Source organism: Columba livia, chromosome 1 (genome assembly GCF_036013475.1).
Source record: "Columba livia isolate bColLiv1 breed racing homer chromosome 1, bColLiv1.pat.W.v2, whole genome shotgun sequence".
NCBI classification, from domain to species: domain Eukaryota; kingdom Metazoa; phylum Chordata; class Aves; order Columbiformes; family Columbidae; genus Columba; species Columba livia.
Genome location: NC_088602.1, coordinates 123,891,439 through 123,910,019, shown reverse-complemented (window position 1 = coordinate 123,910,019; position 18,581 = coordinate 123,891,439). Strand labels below are relative to the sequence as shown.

The 18,581-nt window shown below is 38.0% G+C and overlaps 1 long non-coding RNA gene across 1 annotated transcript in view; it reads right to left on the bottom strand.

The window, feature by feature from the left end:
- Positions 1 to 10,963: 10,963 nt before the first annotated feature.
- The window catches only part of LOC110358882 (uncharacterized), a 311,012-nt gene continuing 303,394 nt past the window's right edge, over positions 10,964 to 18,581 (bottom strand). The window contains exons 6-7 of the long non-coding RNA XR_002413695.2: positions 14,558 to 14,616; positions 10,964 to 14,018 (exon numbers count right to left, since the gene is read on the bottom strand). This is a non-coding gene — a long non-coding RNA (uncharacterized LOC110358882). The remainder of the gene's footprint in view (positions 14,019 to 14,557; positions 14,617 to 18,581) is intronic.

Sequence of the window (18,581 nt, the reverse complement as noted above, 5' to 3'; positions counted from 1 at the left end):
CTCTGTAAGAACTTGAAGTTTTCCTCCTTGCTTGAATTTTTGATAGTAACACCAGGAGGTGAAGCACTCATAGCACACAGATACAGCAGAGATCATCTTGGAAGGGTTAAACCTGGTACCTGGGAAATTAATGCAGAGTCAAAATATCTGTTTTGTATGTACATTTAGGTGCTTGATTCACATGATTGATTTTCCTTTTAGGAAACAGACTTATTTGAGAGCAAGAGCACACGGTGTTGGCAATGGGACCAATGTCTTTCAGAGATGCATCTCGAAAGAGCTCCTTGAGAGAGGGACAGGACTATCATTTATAATGTCTCTTGAGCATGACATACCCAGTGCTAGCAGTCCTGACCTATTAACTTTGCTTTTTCCTTTCTTAATCTTTCTTGCTTCTAGCCGTTGAAGTTGTTATACAGTAGGCACTCAAAGTTGAATTATTTTGCTTTTAAACCAAAAATATCCCCAGCTACCCTGAAAGTTCAGATGTTCTAACTGAATGCATACAATGTAGTAATCTAAAAAAACCTCAGAGACATGGAATATTTCTGGCATGTGGTAATTAACATAGCAGATTACCACGAAGATATAAAATAGTAAACAAAAATATTAACTTTTTATCCTTCTATATTTAAAAGGCATTTGAAATGTAAACTAATTTACCATTAAAATGTTTTATTTTACACACAATACCAATACCATCCATGGTAAAACCATGGAAATTCACAGTGAATGTTATCTCTAGCTGCTAATGTGCAATTTTGCCATTACTATAATTTCTACTAATCTGTAGTATGTGGCAAAAGATTTGTCAAGATAAAAATTGGACTCTTTTTTTTTCCCCCCAGGCTCCTTGCCTAATGTAAAGCAAATTTTAGAGTAAAATAAAACAGTAGTTTTGAAACCTAAAGTAAAAGTTTCTACTTATAGAGCTGTCTCTTCTTTCTGTGATCATGTTTTCACCTTTGATTTACTAGGAAATAAGTGAACCTCTTTACTAGAAAATCCCAAAAGAATATAAAAAAAAATAAAGTACCTTCTCTTATTTCTTTTCCCATATGAACTTTTCATGGCTCATAGGATACAATGATCTTCTCTGTGATGGATTTTGGAGAACTTAGATATAGAGCTATGATTGTTATGGGCAATACAAAAAAAAAAAAAAGCTGAATTGTTTGCCAGAGTGGGTGGAAAAAATGAGTTTTACAACCTGATCATAGAATTACACATGTCCTTGGGGAACATCCTGAAGTGTCATATTTTGAATTTTAGAAATAAAATTTTCATACATCAAGTTCCTAATGCATGAACAAGTTTTCTCTTAGTAAGACTCACTGAAGTATCTTTACATGTCTTCGTAAGTCTTCACCACTTACTTTTGCTTTAATCACATTCTTATTGTTGATTCTGTTTAAGATTTATTTGGATTTCATGCTAAATGGAATGCTTTTAGAGATAAGTAGTCTAATGCGTTCTGTAAAGTGCTAGAAGAGTTTCTTTCAAAAGATTTTCTGTTGCAAAGGAAATATTCTCCAGCTTGTTTTGAAGGGTGACCTAAAACCAGAGATGGCATTAGGTACTACAGTCAATTCAAAGCTTCATCACAGGCCTCAGCGGTAACCAGGTGAGTGTATTTGGGAGTAGTGGAACATAAAACTCATGTTCCTTGCAGTTCAAGCATCACTTCATGTGTAGGACCTGTTACAATGAGCATGTCTTACGTGCTACAAAAGATCCTGAGCACGACTTAAAGTGATATTTCATATGTTTGATATTTGACCCTTTCCCTGGATGCATGTATCACCCTGAAACACCATAAATTCAAATCACAGCTCAAATGTTAAAAACCTGCCACAGCTTGCCTGTAATTATGCAGTGCCAAGTTTACTAATACTAAAAATGCACATATTTAAGGTGGGCTTTCAGTTTCTGAGTGAGATATTACTGATATGGACACTGGAGAAGAGTGGAACGTTCCTATATATCCTTGTTAAGATTTCTAATGGGAAAATAAGGTCATTCAGACTTTGAAAACCAGAGGTTTATGACAATTGCAGCAAAAATGCTAGGGGAAAAAAAAATCTCACACATACCATCAACCATAATTAAAGTGGCTACAATAACTTCGGCAACCTGGTTTGACAAATAACTGTGAAGATCTGTGTGAGCCTGTACTTGTCAGCTACTCGGATGTTCTGCATTTTTGTCTTGTTTGCTAATGATATGGAGTCTAAGAGACTGCATTTGGAAGACATTTTAGAAATGACTAAGGTGGTTGTCTTCTGACAGTTTCCACCAAAGCTTGAATAATTTAACTTTTATACATATGCCAAACCAGTGCTGTTACTTTTTGTTCTGAAAGTGGAAATGAATCATTTTGCATTGCTTAGGCAATGTAGAAAGGATATCTTGAAAAAGAAAAAGCAGAGGCAACATCCTCAAACTCTGAAGTATCACAAGTGTATGAAGAAAGTTAAATAAAATTACCTAAATTAAATTATTGTTTGGCATTCTGAGTATGAATGTGTTCCCTGGCACTTGCAATTAACTCTATCGTATACTTCTGTTAAGTGGCTCAATAACAGCCATGAAGAAATAGCTTCAAAAATATTATGTTGGACCCCAAAATCGTTCTCCAACTATGTTAGTAATGTGATTTTTAGAAAATAAATCCTCTTTCTACTAACACTGTTTCTCTTGCATTTCCCTAGCTACCATGGCCCTGAAAACTTAGTAATTATTTTAAAGCTCTGTTGCCATAAGGTTTTTTGTGGATTGTTTGTTTGTTTGCTAGTTTTTTGCATAAAACACTTGGAAGAAAAATTTATGGAAGAAATAAAATTTGGGCCATTTAAATCACCCTTCTCCAGCTAAGGAACATATAGATCATACATACATTAATTATTGAAGACTATCTAAATAGTAATATCATTATTATTTTTAAAATAAATTATGAAAATTCTTGTGTTTACATGTGATTAATATATGAATTATGTTTATATATATTTACATGTATGTACATACAAAATATTTACATAAAGCTTGCATATGCTTTCAGTGCTAATCCTACTAATATTTTATGTACCTATTTAAATACACATCTAAGCCAATGTTGAGCTTATGTATGCCTCATTAAGCACATCTAAAGGCCTAACCTTCTCAAAAAACCTTCTGGAGTTAAAATATTTATCATGAGGCAATAAGAACATGATGAGATGACAATGACATTGGAAGTTATTTATGTTTACATAAGTATTAATGGAATGGCTCAAGGACCCTGTAAAGGGAACTCCATAAATTGGATGCTGCCAATGTCATCCTTGCAACCTTGCCAATAATTTGCTACTAGTGAGAAAAACATGAGGTAAAGTGCCAAAGTAGCTCTATAACAAATGAGAACTAGATCTTTGAAGTATCACCTATGACACTTTCTGAATGGGAGAAAACAGTAATTTGGGAGGGAGCACTCTAATAAAATCCCAAGTTGATGCAAAAAAATTGAAAAACCTCAGTGCAGAGGCAGTGTGTGGCCTCAAGTTGTACAAATTACTCTATTTTGCAGGGCGAGGGGGGAGTGTTGGGATGGGGTGGGTCTCAAGCAAAGTACAATCATTACAGGAAAATAGCAATGCTTAGTCAACCTAGCAATGCCAGATCTAATTTTGTATTCATTTCCCCTGATAAAAAGAAAAAAACCCTTAAACAGCTAAAAATAACTCTTTGCCACTCTATTTTCAGTGCTTCAGCTATTGATTCCTACCTCTGCTAGTATCTCCCTTTTGCCCTCGTGGATCCAATGCTGATTATGTGCAAGTCTACTAAAAAGAAGTGAAGCAGAGAAATTCTTCTTATTCCTCTGCCATGAGAGGCCCTCACACACTGTTCCATGAGATCATTAAATGTTCAGTGTCATCCCTTAAATGTGGTCCACAAAGAAAACTAGAACCCGTTCTGTGGTTCCATTTTGAATAAGCAATAGAAAATAAAGAGGAATAGAAGAACTGCCGATGGTGACCCGAGCTGATGAGAAGACTGTGTTCACAGAGGTCCAAATTGTCAGCTGTCTGAAATATATATATAAATTTATAACTGTATGTTTTTATTTTGTTGCTTTTCCCTTAGTGTGGAGTCTCTGTTGATCATGTGAGCTGACTGCCACAAATCTGGAGTGCAGCTGGGAGGAGGACTGGCCATACAATTCCCTTGTCTTTTTACTCTTTCCAATAGCAAAACATCTCAGATGAAACAGGAAAGAAACTGGAAACCTCAAATGTCATAGTGTGGTTCAAATTATGCTGTCTATTCAGGGTGAAAATCCTGCTTCTGCATGGGGTCATAATCAGAAAGGAGCTAATGATCATACATATATTATTAATATGACCATGGCTTTAAGCACTGTTGTTAGTGTGGGGAGCCATATTAATAGGGGTGAGTTCATGTTAACAATGTGAAAAGCACGGCTTCTTAGACATATAAACAAATCAGAAAATACAACTGCCTATCTTTCATAATTACAAACATCAGTATTAGTCTCTGTCATCATGCAACAGACTAGTAGTATTAGACTCAATAGCCTAAATAAGGTGCAACTAAAGCCTGTTGTATACAAAATGCAGCTGCAAATGCAGCTAGCCTAGGATGGACTACTCACATTGCTTTGAAAGTAACAGTCTGTAATGAAAGTTATTGAAAAAAAAAGCAAAACAACAACAACAACCAACAAACCTGAAATCAATGCTTTTCAGCTCACTGAGAGATGCTTAAAATGCATGTTTTAGTTCTGGTCTAAAAGATTTAGGGAGTTGCTTCTGATGGGGAAAAATAACCTACAGAGAAAAAGAAATGCCTTAAATCTTCAATTTAGACAATTGCCAAGGTTCAGTCATGAGAGTAAGTTCTGATATTTTAATCTTCACTTCAGTTAGGACAGAAACGCCATTCAGCTTGCATCTGAATTGCTAAATTTTGGGTTGATTTCCAAGTCATCCCTAAATCCAGTCCAAATTGCCTTCTGGATTTTATAACTCTCACTGGACAAGTAATTTAGAAGACTACTATTGATGGGCTTTCAACACTTTTGTATTCAAGGCATCTGACTTGAACATGTCCCAAGACAGAAATGGCATAGGACCTGACATAGAGGGGTTTAAAGGCATACATTCCTTTTTTGTGAATGAGAGATTATTGTGCTCAGTATTTCTGAAGGTGTATTCAGAGGAAATCTATGTTTATAGTCTAGATATAAACCCAAAATATGCAATTCCCCTGTTTTCAAAACAGTCACTGTTGCTCTATAAACCCATTAGCTGTATTACTTATTTTAAACATTATAGGTAGAACATATTTTTTATGCCACCAACTTCTCCATTCTGTAAGGCAAAAGCTTTTGTGCATGCAAAGATTCTGTTTTTAAAAGGGTCAGTAGCCTGACTGATGTTTTGAACTTTCAGTAAATGAGACATTTGATAAAGTAAGGTTTCTATTCTTTGTTTCTGTACTTGTTGGCAGACTTATAGCACCAGCTTTACGAGACATCTGCCCCTACCATCAGATAATAAACTGATTTCTCAAGCATTTAGTATTTCACTAAGGAATGCTTGGAACTGGTCTTTTCTTCCTTTTAGATTTTTTTATCATGAGCTTTTCTTGTTCTGTGTTCAGTTTATCACTTCTGACTGCTTTCATTTGTGATATATATCAATAAACATAACAGGAAAATTATTTTTAATGAACAAATTGTCTTCAATTTTATGATGCCAGTTATATAAAGTGTATGATTTCATGTGCAGAATTATATCTGTAGTCTGACCTGAATGTTTGAGAACTTCATAATTGCAGGTAAAACACTTTTGAAGATCATAGTTATTTTGCATTTTTTTGCTATAGCATGTTCAAGAGAGAGGGTGAATATGTGAATTCTTTGATTAACCAAGGAAAAAAAATCCACATTCCCACAAGACTGACAAGAGCTGAAATTAAGAGGGATGCATTAAAAAAAAAAATACACAAAACTCTGTGTGTGCATATATGCCTTTATGTATGTTTGCATAAATTCCTAATTTTACTCATACTAGTCCTCATCCTATTGTTAATTTTAATTCTGAAATATTACCACAGTGGGGTCCCAACATTAATGAATGCTGTCAAATGTCCACTCCTATGTGCAAGAAAAGAAGTCACTCTCTTGGTTTCTTATGACATCCACTAGTAGTATCTCTGCAGTAATATTTTATTAGGTAGCAATATTTCCTATCACTGGTGATACAAAAAATTCTGCATCCTTTATTCCACCTGAACTGGTAATTATATTCTGATTGTGGAACAAGTTAACGTAGTTCTCTCATTCCTGTTATTTTGCCTTTTACCTGCTGTTCAGTCCTTTGCTGTTTTGAAGACTATTGTCTTCCTCCTTTTTCAGATGATCATGGTGCCAATGATTCATGAATTGCTCTGCACGTGGCTCACTGATTTGACTGAAGGTTTTTGTTAGCTTGAGTATTACATATATATCCAGTCAACCCTAGGACTGAGTATATTTGAAGGACAGATTTCATTATACATTCCTTTCTTTCCATCCCATCAGCTTATCATTTTTTCTGGTTTTTGGAGAACATAATTTTAAGAAAGAATTTAATGATAGGATGAACTATGTGAGACAGATGGCTTCAAATTACAGTTATTAGAAATCCAGCCTAACAATCTGCACTTTAATAATCAGTAATCGAAAAGCTCTTATTTTCAACTTCTCTTAGAAATACCATTTCTCTGATGTGTATGTAACTTGGGAAAGGACTGACAAATTCCACGATTTTTAGCCAATGATTTTCCCTTTTTCTGAGGCGCAGAGTTATCTATTTAACCAATGTCTTGCAGCTGCAGAAATCTTTATACAGTGCTACAAAGATGCCTGAAATAGCTGAATTAGAGTAATTCAGACAGTTCCTTAAGAACTGCAGATATTACCCAAAATATGCACGTGTGCACACACATATCTTTTCTATGAGGTATTTTGTAAAACTACTTAATTTGTATAGCAGAGAAGTGGAATTTTCTGTCTTCGACTGGTGATTAAAATTCACTGAGACAAGTGTAAAGTCAATAGATACAATTTACACCTGCCAATGAACTGGTGTGATCTTGGGTATTTTGGCTGAGTTTGAAAACTGCATGTTTCCTAGAAAGTCTAAGGCAAATGGAGAGTTGCTGAAGACCATGGACACTCAGCTTGTCTCTCTGCTTCCACATGGCCATGTCATGTGGGTGACAGAGCCCAACCTGTGGTTGCACCCTGCAAACGCTGCTCTGGGATTGCTATGGCTGCAGCTGCTGCTCTCCCTCAGACTCAGTGTCACATTTGTTCTGGTGTCCACTGGTGGTCTTCCACTTGTTTGTAAGTCTCTGTAGATATACCCACACTAACACATAATAAGCATATGCAGACACATTGTCAGAGACTGACAAGAATCATACCTCAAACATTGTGGCATAGTAGCAGGAGATGGGACACTCAGGATAAGGGAATGGCAATTTACATAGCAACTACCAAATAAGGAGCCACAGACAAAGCCCAGCCAGCTGGGACATGCGGAAGGGCACATAGCTCCATCTTCTGATAGGCCCAGCATAGCACAAAGGGAAAAGCTGAGACTGCCGCTAACTCCTTTATGTAAAACCTTTTGCTGTTATACTCTTCACCAATTTGATTTAGGTAACATAAATCTTTCTGCTGACGAATCATATGCTAATTGTGATGCAAAATAAAAGTTTTTTTCTTGTTTATGGACCTTAATATTCTGTAAAGTGTTTTCCAACCCATGAACCTCAGTCACCTCTCCCCTCATACCTCTGGGCCAGACGTGACACGTATATGCACATACTAATAGTTCAGACTTAACTGTAGTATCTCAGGTTTATTGAGATGTACAAATTTCAGGCTGAATAGGCATTTATTTGAATTCTGGTCATGTTTTAAATCATTCTGTGTCCATTCTAACTGTGAAATGTGACCTGAGAAAACCCACATGGCTTCAGCAGCTGTTAGAACACTCTTGTGTGAAAACCATACCTTTCACTTCTCCTTTGGCTCCACATCTCCAACACCTTGGATGTATACTTTCCGTGAGCATTCTCCTGTGTGTGGATAGTTGTCTTCTAGCTTGTCATCAGTGGCCAGAAGCAATGGAAGTGAATGGAGTTCAGGTTAACACTGAGTCACTAGCATTCACAGGGACTTTAGAAAGTGCTTGATCTCCTGGTTCATGAGTACCACTCACTGCATTTTTAGCCATTTGTCTTTCCTCTACTTAATAAATTTGTGCCCTTCCTCTTTTCCCCACCACCCCCCCGAAACATTCTTACAAAGTAAAATACGACTGTTTTTGAAAAGAACAGATGTAATCCATCTTGGGAATATGATAAAGATACCAAGAAAGGTTAAAATTACTGGGGGTGCCTGGGAATGTGTGCTTGGCTGTACCTTCTCTGCAGTTTTCAATACCTGGACAGTGATGGAATAGCACAGGAACTCTCCCCGGGCTACAGTAGGTTGAAAGGAGGAGTGTCATCATGTGCTTTGAAGGTTGGGAACCCCAAAGAGGTGCTTGCAACCCAAAATCTAGTGCAGTTGAAGGCAAAAATGCAAAATGGTTTGGTTAGCCTTTATTTTTCATAGCTTTTACAAATCTGCAAAACAAACATCAGTATTCTTAGGTACACACTTTCCATGGAGCTCTCTTTGCTCTTTTATGCATGTTTACTTTTAAGATACATTTTCCTAGTTTTCCAAAAGGCATAATTAGTTTCTAAAAAAGGAAACAGAACCCCATTTGTTTATTGAAGGGGCTAGAACAAGCTCCTAGAGTCATTCTTGAATAAGTAAATAAGGAAGTGAAGTGCAATTAGGAAGGAAAAATGGCTGAAATACTTATCTTCTTGGTTGAGAGACCGATCATTTTAAGACATTTTATGTTTTCTTGCACAGCTTTGCATACATATGTTTGTACAGAAGAAAAATAGTATAACTCCCTTACAGCGACATTAATCTGTAATAACAGCAATATATGTCATGATGTTTCCATGACTTGGAAAGCCTGCAAGCAGTGTAAATTTAACTATGAGACTCCAGTATTTTTATTTTCTTGAATGAGCAGAATGTATTCAGTCAGATGAATGCGGGTAATGACACCAAGTGAAAGTGAGCTGAAGATCTCCAGGAGCCATTGAGGCAGGTGTTCCCAGAATCTCTAGTGTTCACATGCTGGACTCCTCTAGAATAACCTGTGATGTCTCCCCTTTCTCCTTAGAATGCTTTATGTACTAGGCAAATATTTGCATATATATTCAATGCCATTCACAGTATTTTTTCATTGGAATTCACCTGACCGAATGTGTCAAGATACTTGTCCGCAGAGCAGTCCACTTGTGAACTCTTTATGCTAGTTTCCATTTACAAAGAAATAGTCAGTGGTAAGAAGGTGATAGTCAACTGGTCTGTCCTAGACATCTACCTCAAGATGATGTGAATCATACTCCATAAACAGCTATTTCTTTCCACTGACCTTAAAAATGAAGAAAACTAGCTCAGATTAAGATATTTAAACTGCAGGCATTTTTGCAGATACAGAGCTACAACTGGGAGTCATCAAAGTAAATGTAGTATGTTTGCACTTATTCAGATTAATTTGACCCTTCCAGCCTACCGATAATCCTGTAGAATGGGAATACAGGAACAATGAGTAGTAGATGGTGGCATGCAGAGGATCTCATGTGTCTCAGACCTTGTTTGTCTGCACTTTATCCCTTTATCGGTCTAATCACAATCTGAATAAGAGATAAACATATATGACTGTGGGTTAAAATCTAATGTGCTTTATACTGAACCAGAGCACAGAAACTTTCAGCCAATCCACCCATATTGTGTTTACATGATGAAGCGCCCAAGAAATTCCCAGAGGGGTACTGATCATGTCATGGAATGAATGCAGTTTTTTTGTCATGTGGCAAACACACTGCTGTCCAAGTGGTTAGGGAATGTCTACACCAGTGTGTGAAAGAAAAAATAATCCAGGACATTCTGTTTCTTGCTGATCACTATGGGGGCTTGGTGTCTTGACCACTTCCCTGGGGAGCCTGTTCCAGTGACTGACCACCCTCTCAGTGAAGAACCTTTTCTTAATGTCCAGTCTGAACTTCCTCCGATGCAGCTTAATTCCATTTCCTCATGTCCTATCTCTGGTCAACAGAGAGAGATCAGCTCTTCCCCCTCTGTTACCCCTCTTGAGGAAGGTTTAGACTGTGATGAGGTCCTCTCTCAGACTTCACTTCTCCAAGCTGAACAGACCAAGCGACTTCAGCCGCTCCTTGCAAGTCTTGCCCTTGAGACTTTTTGCCATCGTGGCCACCCTCCTCTGGAGATACCCTAATAGTTTGATGTCCTTCTTATACTGAGGTACCAAAAACTGCACCCAGTGCCTGAGATGGGGCTGCAGCAGTGCAGAGTGGGACAATCACCTTCCTCGACTGGTGGGCTATGCTGTGCTTGATGCACCCCAGGACATGGTTGGCCCTTTTGAGGGTCAAACTTTTCATGCTTCCTTTTTTTTTTTTTTTACTTTTATATTTTGTCCTTGTTGATGGTAAATGGTAGACAGAAGAGGGGAGACAAAAATCAAATCTTTTGTGCTATCCTTAAAAAGATTTGTTTTTTAGGTTTCTAAATTACCGTGTATTTATTTATTTTATTTCACAGTCTCACAGAATCACAGAAGAGCTGAGATAGTAAGGGACCTCTGAAGATTGTCTACTCCAACCTCTCTGCTCTAGCAGGGTCACCAAGAGCACCCAGGACCATTTCTAGTCAGATTTTGGTAAACTAAGGATGGAAACTCTGCAAACTCTCTGGACAACCTGGTCTGCTGCTTGATCACCCTCAGTGTAAAAATTTTTTTCTTATGCTTAATTTAAATTTCTTGTGTTTCAATTTATACTCATTGTCTGTTGTCTGCTCATTGCATACCACAGGGAAGACCCTGGCTCTGTCTTCTTTACTGAGCCTTCTCTTCCCCTGGCTGGACAGTCCCAGCTCTCTCAGCCTTTCCTTGTATGACAGACGTTTCAGTCCCTTGATTGTGACCCACCTTTTGCTGGAAGGTAAAGGACCAGGTTGGGCCATCAGGAGCTCTCCCCACATGCCTGAAATATAAACTCATCAGTGTTAGAAATGTGGTGCCAGACAGCTTTGTACATGTCAGCAGCCATTTGGGGACATCGAGGGAACAACCAAAGCCATACTGGCAGATTTTAGTGTTGTTCAAGTACTAGCTGATTTCAGAAAGGTTACTTGCATAATAACATCTTTAAGTAGAGTGACGTGCTTTAACGATGCCACTTTAGTCACTTTACTTTGTCTCAGAAGCTGCTGTGAAGCTGCAAGGAGGGCAAATACCCCTCCATTATATGCTACTTTTCCTCCTTGATTGAAAGCTTTAAGGCACCATGATAAAAAATAACCTTTTTTCCTCACAAAGTAGAGCTAGTCTCTGCACTGGTTCACAGTCATCTATCCAGGAGCAGGAGATAAGAAAAGCTGAGCAGGAGTTCAGCACTGTGGTTCCTTCCTTTGATACCAGCCCAAGCTTCCCTCTAAATTAGTGTCATAAGGTTACTGAGCTTCTGCCTCACACCAGGGTTGATTTCAGAGCTGGTTCAGATTAGCACAGTGAGCATAGAGAGCATGGTCAAATCAGTACATTGTCTAGACCTTAGCTGAAGAGCTGGGACCACAATCTCACTAACCCACAAATCTGATGTCTGGGCTGGCAGGATTTCAGGGTGAGCTACTGTGATCATATTGGACACACAACACTATCAAGACTGAAGTAGGACTCGATTCTCTGTCGGTTTAGGAAATATTTCCTGTTTTCAGTTGGTTTCTAGTGGCTTTCCTTTCCTCTGAATTCCAGCCCACAGTCCTCAAAAAGCTTAACTTGAAATACTTTCTAACACTACATTGATTTATTCAAGGAATTGACTGTGTGGTCAATCAAGTAACCCTGAAGTGATTAATTAGAATGTGTTTAGTTCATTGATTTGTTGTTATATGATATGCCAGCTTCTGAAGATAATGAAGGAGACTGGCCTATTAACTCTTTTTGTCAGAAAAAAAATATGGAAAGGAGAGTTTGACTTCAAGGGTTTTTTTGTCTATTCAAGCCGAGCAGAAATGTCCAAATTTTTTGCAGTACTATCAAACTTAATCATTTACACATGAAGTTCTTAATCTTGAAACTTCTTGACATTTTAAACTAGTAATTATATTGGATTATTTTTTAATATATAATCCTTTAGGATAACCTTGGTTTTAAACTTAGATTTTGAAAATTAATATTAAAAGAAAAATCAATTTTCAAATAAAAGCTGAGATTGTCATATTAACATGTCATCCTAGGTATTAGGAAGATTCCAAAGACATCTTCCCTTGGCAAGAGGACTATGGTTTCTAGGCAGCCTATGCCTGTTTGATATTGTGGTTTGACAAGAAGGCTCAAACATGTAATTCATCTAGCAATGAAACAGCACCAGGCCAAAGTAACAGAACACTGAGACAAAGGCAGGCAGTGGGAAAATTCAGGTCTCCACACAGACAGAAGACAGAAGCTGGAGACATAACACAGAGCTGTAGAATTGCAAGGACAGGAAAGATACTGAAACAAAACCTGGTGAATCCCAAAAATACATTAATGGCTGTATCCTGTGTCACACACGACTTGCCATTGGCAAATGATTCTGTCAGAGAGGAAAAAAACACTTTGCTTCTGGGCTTCAGACTTTAAGTCCAATAAAAGTCCTTTAGTGTAGAACACATATTATTTCACAGCAACATAACCAGACATATAGCTGTCCAACACTGCTTGCCAACTGCCTTCCTGTGGTATGAAGTACTAGAATAGAAATTGGCAAAAAGATTCATAATTTATGGTACACACAGATGTGAACTGAAGAAACCACCCAGATGGAAATGCAGTTCCCATGGTAGATTCTGGTATCCTGTCAATCTACTGCAGGTACACTTTCTCAATCAAAACATTAGAGTGAAATACAGTTCACAGGATTTTCTATCACACATCAGTCCTCCTCCAGCAGTATCAGACATGCCAGAGGACTGCATGAAAATTTTGGCTACATGTGATTTAAGGAATAGCATCAACAGGAAGTCTGCCCTTAATAGAGTTTACATGCTGAACATTTTCCTTGTCATTTTCTCTCCTTTTCACTATGCCAATGTAAACATGGGTGCCTTTTAGCTGTATAAACATCTATTTCATTTGCAATTTCAGTTATCTGCAGTGTTGGTCGTAACTAAAGCTGGGGAATGCTCTGAGGGTTTAACTTTTAAAAACTTTTTGTCAGTTGTAATTATACTTTTTAAATAAGGCTGGTTGTTTTCCAGTCTTTTAGAATGTGCCTGTGCTCTCCTCCTCTGAAAATGATTTGCAACAAAATAAAGGAAGTTGTCTAAAATGTGCTCACTAATCCTTACAGTCTGTTATTTATCTTTATGTGCAAACTTTAAAGGGAAAAATCTTTGTATAATTGCCTAAGTCATAGTTCTATAACTTTTTTTTTACCCAATCACTGCAACAGACTTATGTATCCACAAACTTCTTCACTGTCCTAATTCTATAGGTGGTTTTAAGTGGAGACATTACTATTCTCTCAAATGCAAATTTTAGATGCAAACTTACAGGTAAAGTCAGGCCACATCCTGAGGTGTGTGATATCTCTCCAACAAAAAATCCTTAGCATGATGTCTGTGTGTTGACACAGAGAATTAGAGACAGTTTTGACAATACATCACTGAAGAGATTAGTGATCCTCAAATATTTTCAGCAATCTTTTCTGGCCTCATTGAGACTAATATTTTGCTTGTTTTTCTCATCACTGTGCATGTCAATGGATGTTTTCATTGTGCTGTCCATAGCGACCCAGAGGTCTCTTCCAGCATGGCAGCAGGTAGAATACTGAAACATAGGGGAAAAGACAGTATAATCTGCTGTTGTAAGATGGTAACATCAAAAGAAAGGAATGAGTGGTTTGAGTTTTATTAAACACAGAGTCAGTTTCCATGCAAAGAACAACATTAATTTATACAACATCTCAAAGTATGCAATATAGTATGGGTGGCTTTAATTTGTAGATACTGTTAGTTATTCCCATTCCATTACTAGCAATAGGAACTTTTTTTTTTTTTTTTTTTTTAAATTAGAGGTCAATTTGAAAAGTAATTACTTCATTAGATTTAGAAAATGTGTGCTATAGCCATCTTGATCTTCTTTAAAATTAATGACAAGATGTTTTTCTCATTCATTGTTCCATGTGAATTTAAGAAGACAGATTCTCCTATTTAAAACAAGGAGAAATAACTATAGTAGGCATTCCTGAGCCAAAGGAGTACATGGTTATGGAAGCTGGAAAGCTGTGTCAGTGCTGTAGCTACAGAAACCATGAGTGACTTCTATAATTGCTGATTTCAATGAAGCATGGACAGGAAGTCCTTTACCTTAAGGATATCCTCCAAGTAAGAAGTTACAGCTTCTTCTTAGGGCTTCCACTTCCCACCTGTACACATGAGAAAAGAAAAAAGGAACAATTGCTTGCAGATATTCTTCTGCTTTGAATTTTAAGGAGGCAAAAGATGTTTAATTCAGTGTCTGGCTTGTTAACCTGATTGCAAAGATAGGATTTTTCAGGACAAAAGAACAGGAAAATGGCAAGGAAAGAACCAATGTCTGCTGAAACCCATTGCAAAACTGTTAGCCAACTTTTATTTGTGTAAATACAGTTGTGTTTGCAGACAATTGCACATGTATTTGTTAGTGCAGTTTTTAGTAGGATTTAGATGTACAGTCCCACATGATGTGTCAGGCTTCTTAAGTGTCTTCTTTCATGATCTTCATAATCATCTTGCAATGGCTGTGTGGCAAAGAGTACATCTGCCATCAGATAAATTGATTAGGAGGCTTTGCCTGAGAAGGGTTGGAGGGACCTGTTTGAGCAGGATAACTTTTCTGTCACCTGTGGTCCCACACATCAGGCAAGGCCAGCTGAAGTACTGTAGGTCAGGCTGACTCCTGTAGCACCAGCAGAATTTTCTGAGCTGTTGTTGTCTGGGTCACTAAGAAGGCATCATAGGAAGGCATCACAGGTGTAAAGATGCCATGAGACCGGAAGCTGGTCCTGGGCCTTGTGCAGAAGGAAAAGGGCCAGGGAAGGGTGTGAGAGATTGTATGTCATTTTTTAGGAGTGGAGGTGACGTGAAAAGGGAGATTCCACCTCACTTCTTGGATTGGTAGAAAACCCCTGGGGTGGGGTTCAAAAGGGTGCCAGTGTCAGGCTCACGGAGAGATGTTCTAACAACCCTTTCCTAAGTCTGTACAAAACCCCAGAAATTATACACTCAGAATGCTGGACTGAAAATATGCTTTAAAAATATGCAGGTGTTTTCACAAATTGAGCTTAGCTAGCTATAGGCCTCACCAGTAGCAGTACTCCCACGTATTCTCTCATTCAGTTCAGATTGCTTCTGGCTGTTTTCACGCTGTCTTGCATGCTAGCAACAAGGAGTCAAACATGCTTATTTGCATATTTTTCCTCCTCTTTCATTCTGCTTTCCGTGGGCTCTTAATGACTGGTGACTGACTTTTTTCTCACACTTTCTCTTGTCTGCCTTATACCTTGAGTGATGAAAGGGTGAGAGATGAAGGAGAGTTGTCAGAACATCAGTAAACTGGGATCTGTAATAGTGAGGTGGTTAAATATTCAACATAAGCAGTTGCTACGGCACCTGAAAAGCCTGAGAAACAGTAGCAAAAGTCAGCTGTTTCATCATTCCTTGAGATTGCTACCAGAAGTGTGCAAAATATTAAAAAACCTCCAATTTAGTCAGAGTGCAGGGCATTTCTAGTTGCCTGTTAACACACAGGGTCGTATGTCCCTCTGCTTCCCTGGCAGGATATAGCTTTAACTAGGCTCTCAGCAGAATCCTAAGCACATTTCTGTTTGTGTTTGTGGCCCAAACTTTCACCTGTTGCTGCAGCAGAAGGGAACAAAGATATGGCTCAACAACATAGAGAGAGAAGAGGGTGAGAAATGGGACTTGGAGAGGTAAGAGAACAGGGTGAGGATGGGCACACTGTTAGCTCCTCCTCCTCATCCACCAGCAGTTACTGAACCAAGGAGAGACTTGGCACTATTGAGCAATTCACCTCCAACACCAGGGAGGAGTCCTGGGAAAGACTGATCATCTGGGGTTGCTTCCTATTGCTGCACTCTCTTGACAAAGCTGTGATCAAGTCTTCATCTTGAAGCAAAATACATCCATGTTTCTTGTTATATCCACCAGAGATATAAAATACCATCTCTTTAAGATTTTTTTATACACTTGAGGAGTTATTAATGTCTATTTTCTACTACTTCATCTTCCCTAGCATTTTTTCCTTTAATCTGTATCTAGCCTTCGTTTATCTTTTTTGTGTAGTTCTTGGTTTTCAAGCCTTTAATCTTTCTTACTCAACTGTAGACACTCTGCAATCAGTCCACACTTTTCCTGAAGTGTAATGTCAAAAAATGGATGAAGTCTTCCAGTTGGTATCTTGCCAGTGGACAGCAGAGGAGTTACTTGGCATGTCTGATTTATATTCCAACAATCACTGGCTGAAATAATTTCATCTAACTTTATGCTGTAACTGTCTACACCTGACCTGAGTGTCCTCAAATTCCTTTAAAGTGAATGTCTTGATTTTAGGGTATGACTCATCTGAGTATTTTAGCCATGGCCTTCGAATGACTTAAACTGTACCTCAGAAGTGCCTAATGCTAAAGCTAAAATGTAGTCACTCATCTACAATGTGCATGACTGCTTTTGGCCAGATAAATGCTGTCCTTCATCTACCACCTATTTTGAACTTCTGGATGCTGGAGAACATAGGACTGGAAACAATTACTTGGATCACTGAACCCTGTCCCCTGCAGTCATGGACAACTACACTATATATACCTAAAGCAGAAGCAACTTCACACACTGGTATGCTGCAAGTCGCAGAACTCTTCAAAATATTTACTTGACCTGTAGTAAAATACCCAAGTCACAACTGTCATGTGCCTCATGAGAAGAGGAAGAGTAAAGCACTCTGTGTTACTGGAAAAGCAAATTAATAAAGCCATCTTGAATATCCCTAAGAAGCAGACCAGGCCATCCACTATATAGCAAGGTCAATGTTTGCTACCAGACTGACAACGAGTTGAAATTCTCTGTCAACATCAAATTCAGCAATTGTTTTAAATTTGCATGCATGAACACAGTACAAATGCATCAGGGTAAGGTTATCCCTGCTCCCTGAGACTACAAACTGTACATCGGCAGGTTAAAAAATATCCTTCCTCAAACGGAATGAATTACAGGTTAATACTAAATACAAAATTCTAACAGAGAAGCAAAGTATTAGCATTTTTGGGTGAAAATATAACATTTAATATACTCTCAAGGAAAAATATTGTCTGCTCCCTGGAACTACCGTGACCAGTTTAATTTCCCACATCAGTACACGTCATGAAGTCAAACCTTCCCACTCTTTCTTTTGATCTACACATAACAGAATATCAGATTTGTTTTTCTGTTTGTATATTTTCAGTATATTGCTTGCTTTAGACCTTTGTTTTAATGGATATTCGCATAGTTGCAATTACTGGTCTCACTTACTTTGGTTTCTGCATTTGATCAAAACCATGCACCCCAGTTCTGCAGTGATAGGAGAAGGTGAAAGCCAAAATGATAGACCCTGCGCAAAAATGGTGAGGAGGTGCAACATTTAGGTAAAACAGCACCCATAGGAAAAGTTGAATGGATTCTCATTCTTTTGGACCCTAGAGATAACAAAGCCCTATTGTGGGTGAAGTTTCAGGTTGAGTGAAAAATTTAAAATTTCAAACCATCACTTTGCTTACAGGCAAAGAGGGAACCAAACTTAGAGGTGTGAAAAACAAATATTGACAGCAGAAATGTGGTTTTCCCACCTTTAAGTGGTAATGAGATCACTTAGGTTAGGATGATATGTGCCAAGGTTCAAAAGTTTGTGCATGTTACTCATAAGAACGATGAAAGGCTCAGCTGAACCTGCAAAGAGTTAGCAAGTCTGCCTCAGCATTGTTTCTTAAACAGCATGGAGTGTGGTTTCCATCCACAATGAGGGACTCACAGACAGCATCTCTCCTTCCTCTAACATATTCATAATTGTGATGGCCAAAAAATATAAATTTACATCAGATTTACCTCATCTTTCTTTTTATCATCATTATTAGAAAAGAGAAATTATAAATTGGCCAAAAAAATGTCTAAGTCAGAAATTCTGAATGGATCATCATCATCATGAAGCATTTCTCAAATTGCTACACAATTGAAGTTAATTTCACATTGTTGCTACAATGAATACCTGAGAAAAGCTGGAAATTACATGCTCTAAGTCCTTACAGCATGTGCCAGGCTTCCAACCTAATTTGGCCCAAGCACATTTTTCACTAATACTTAC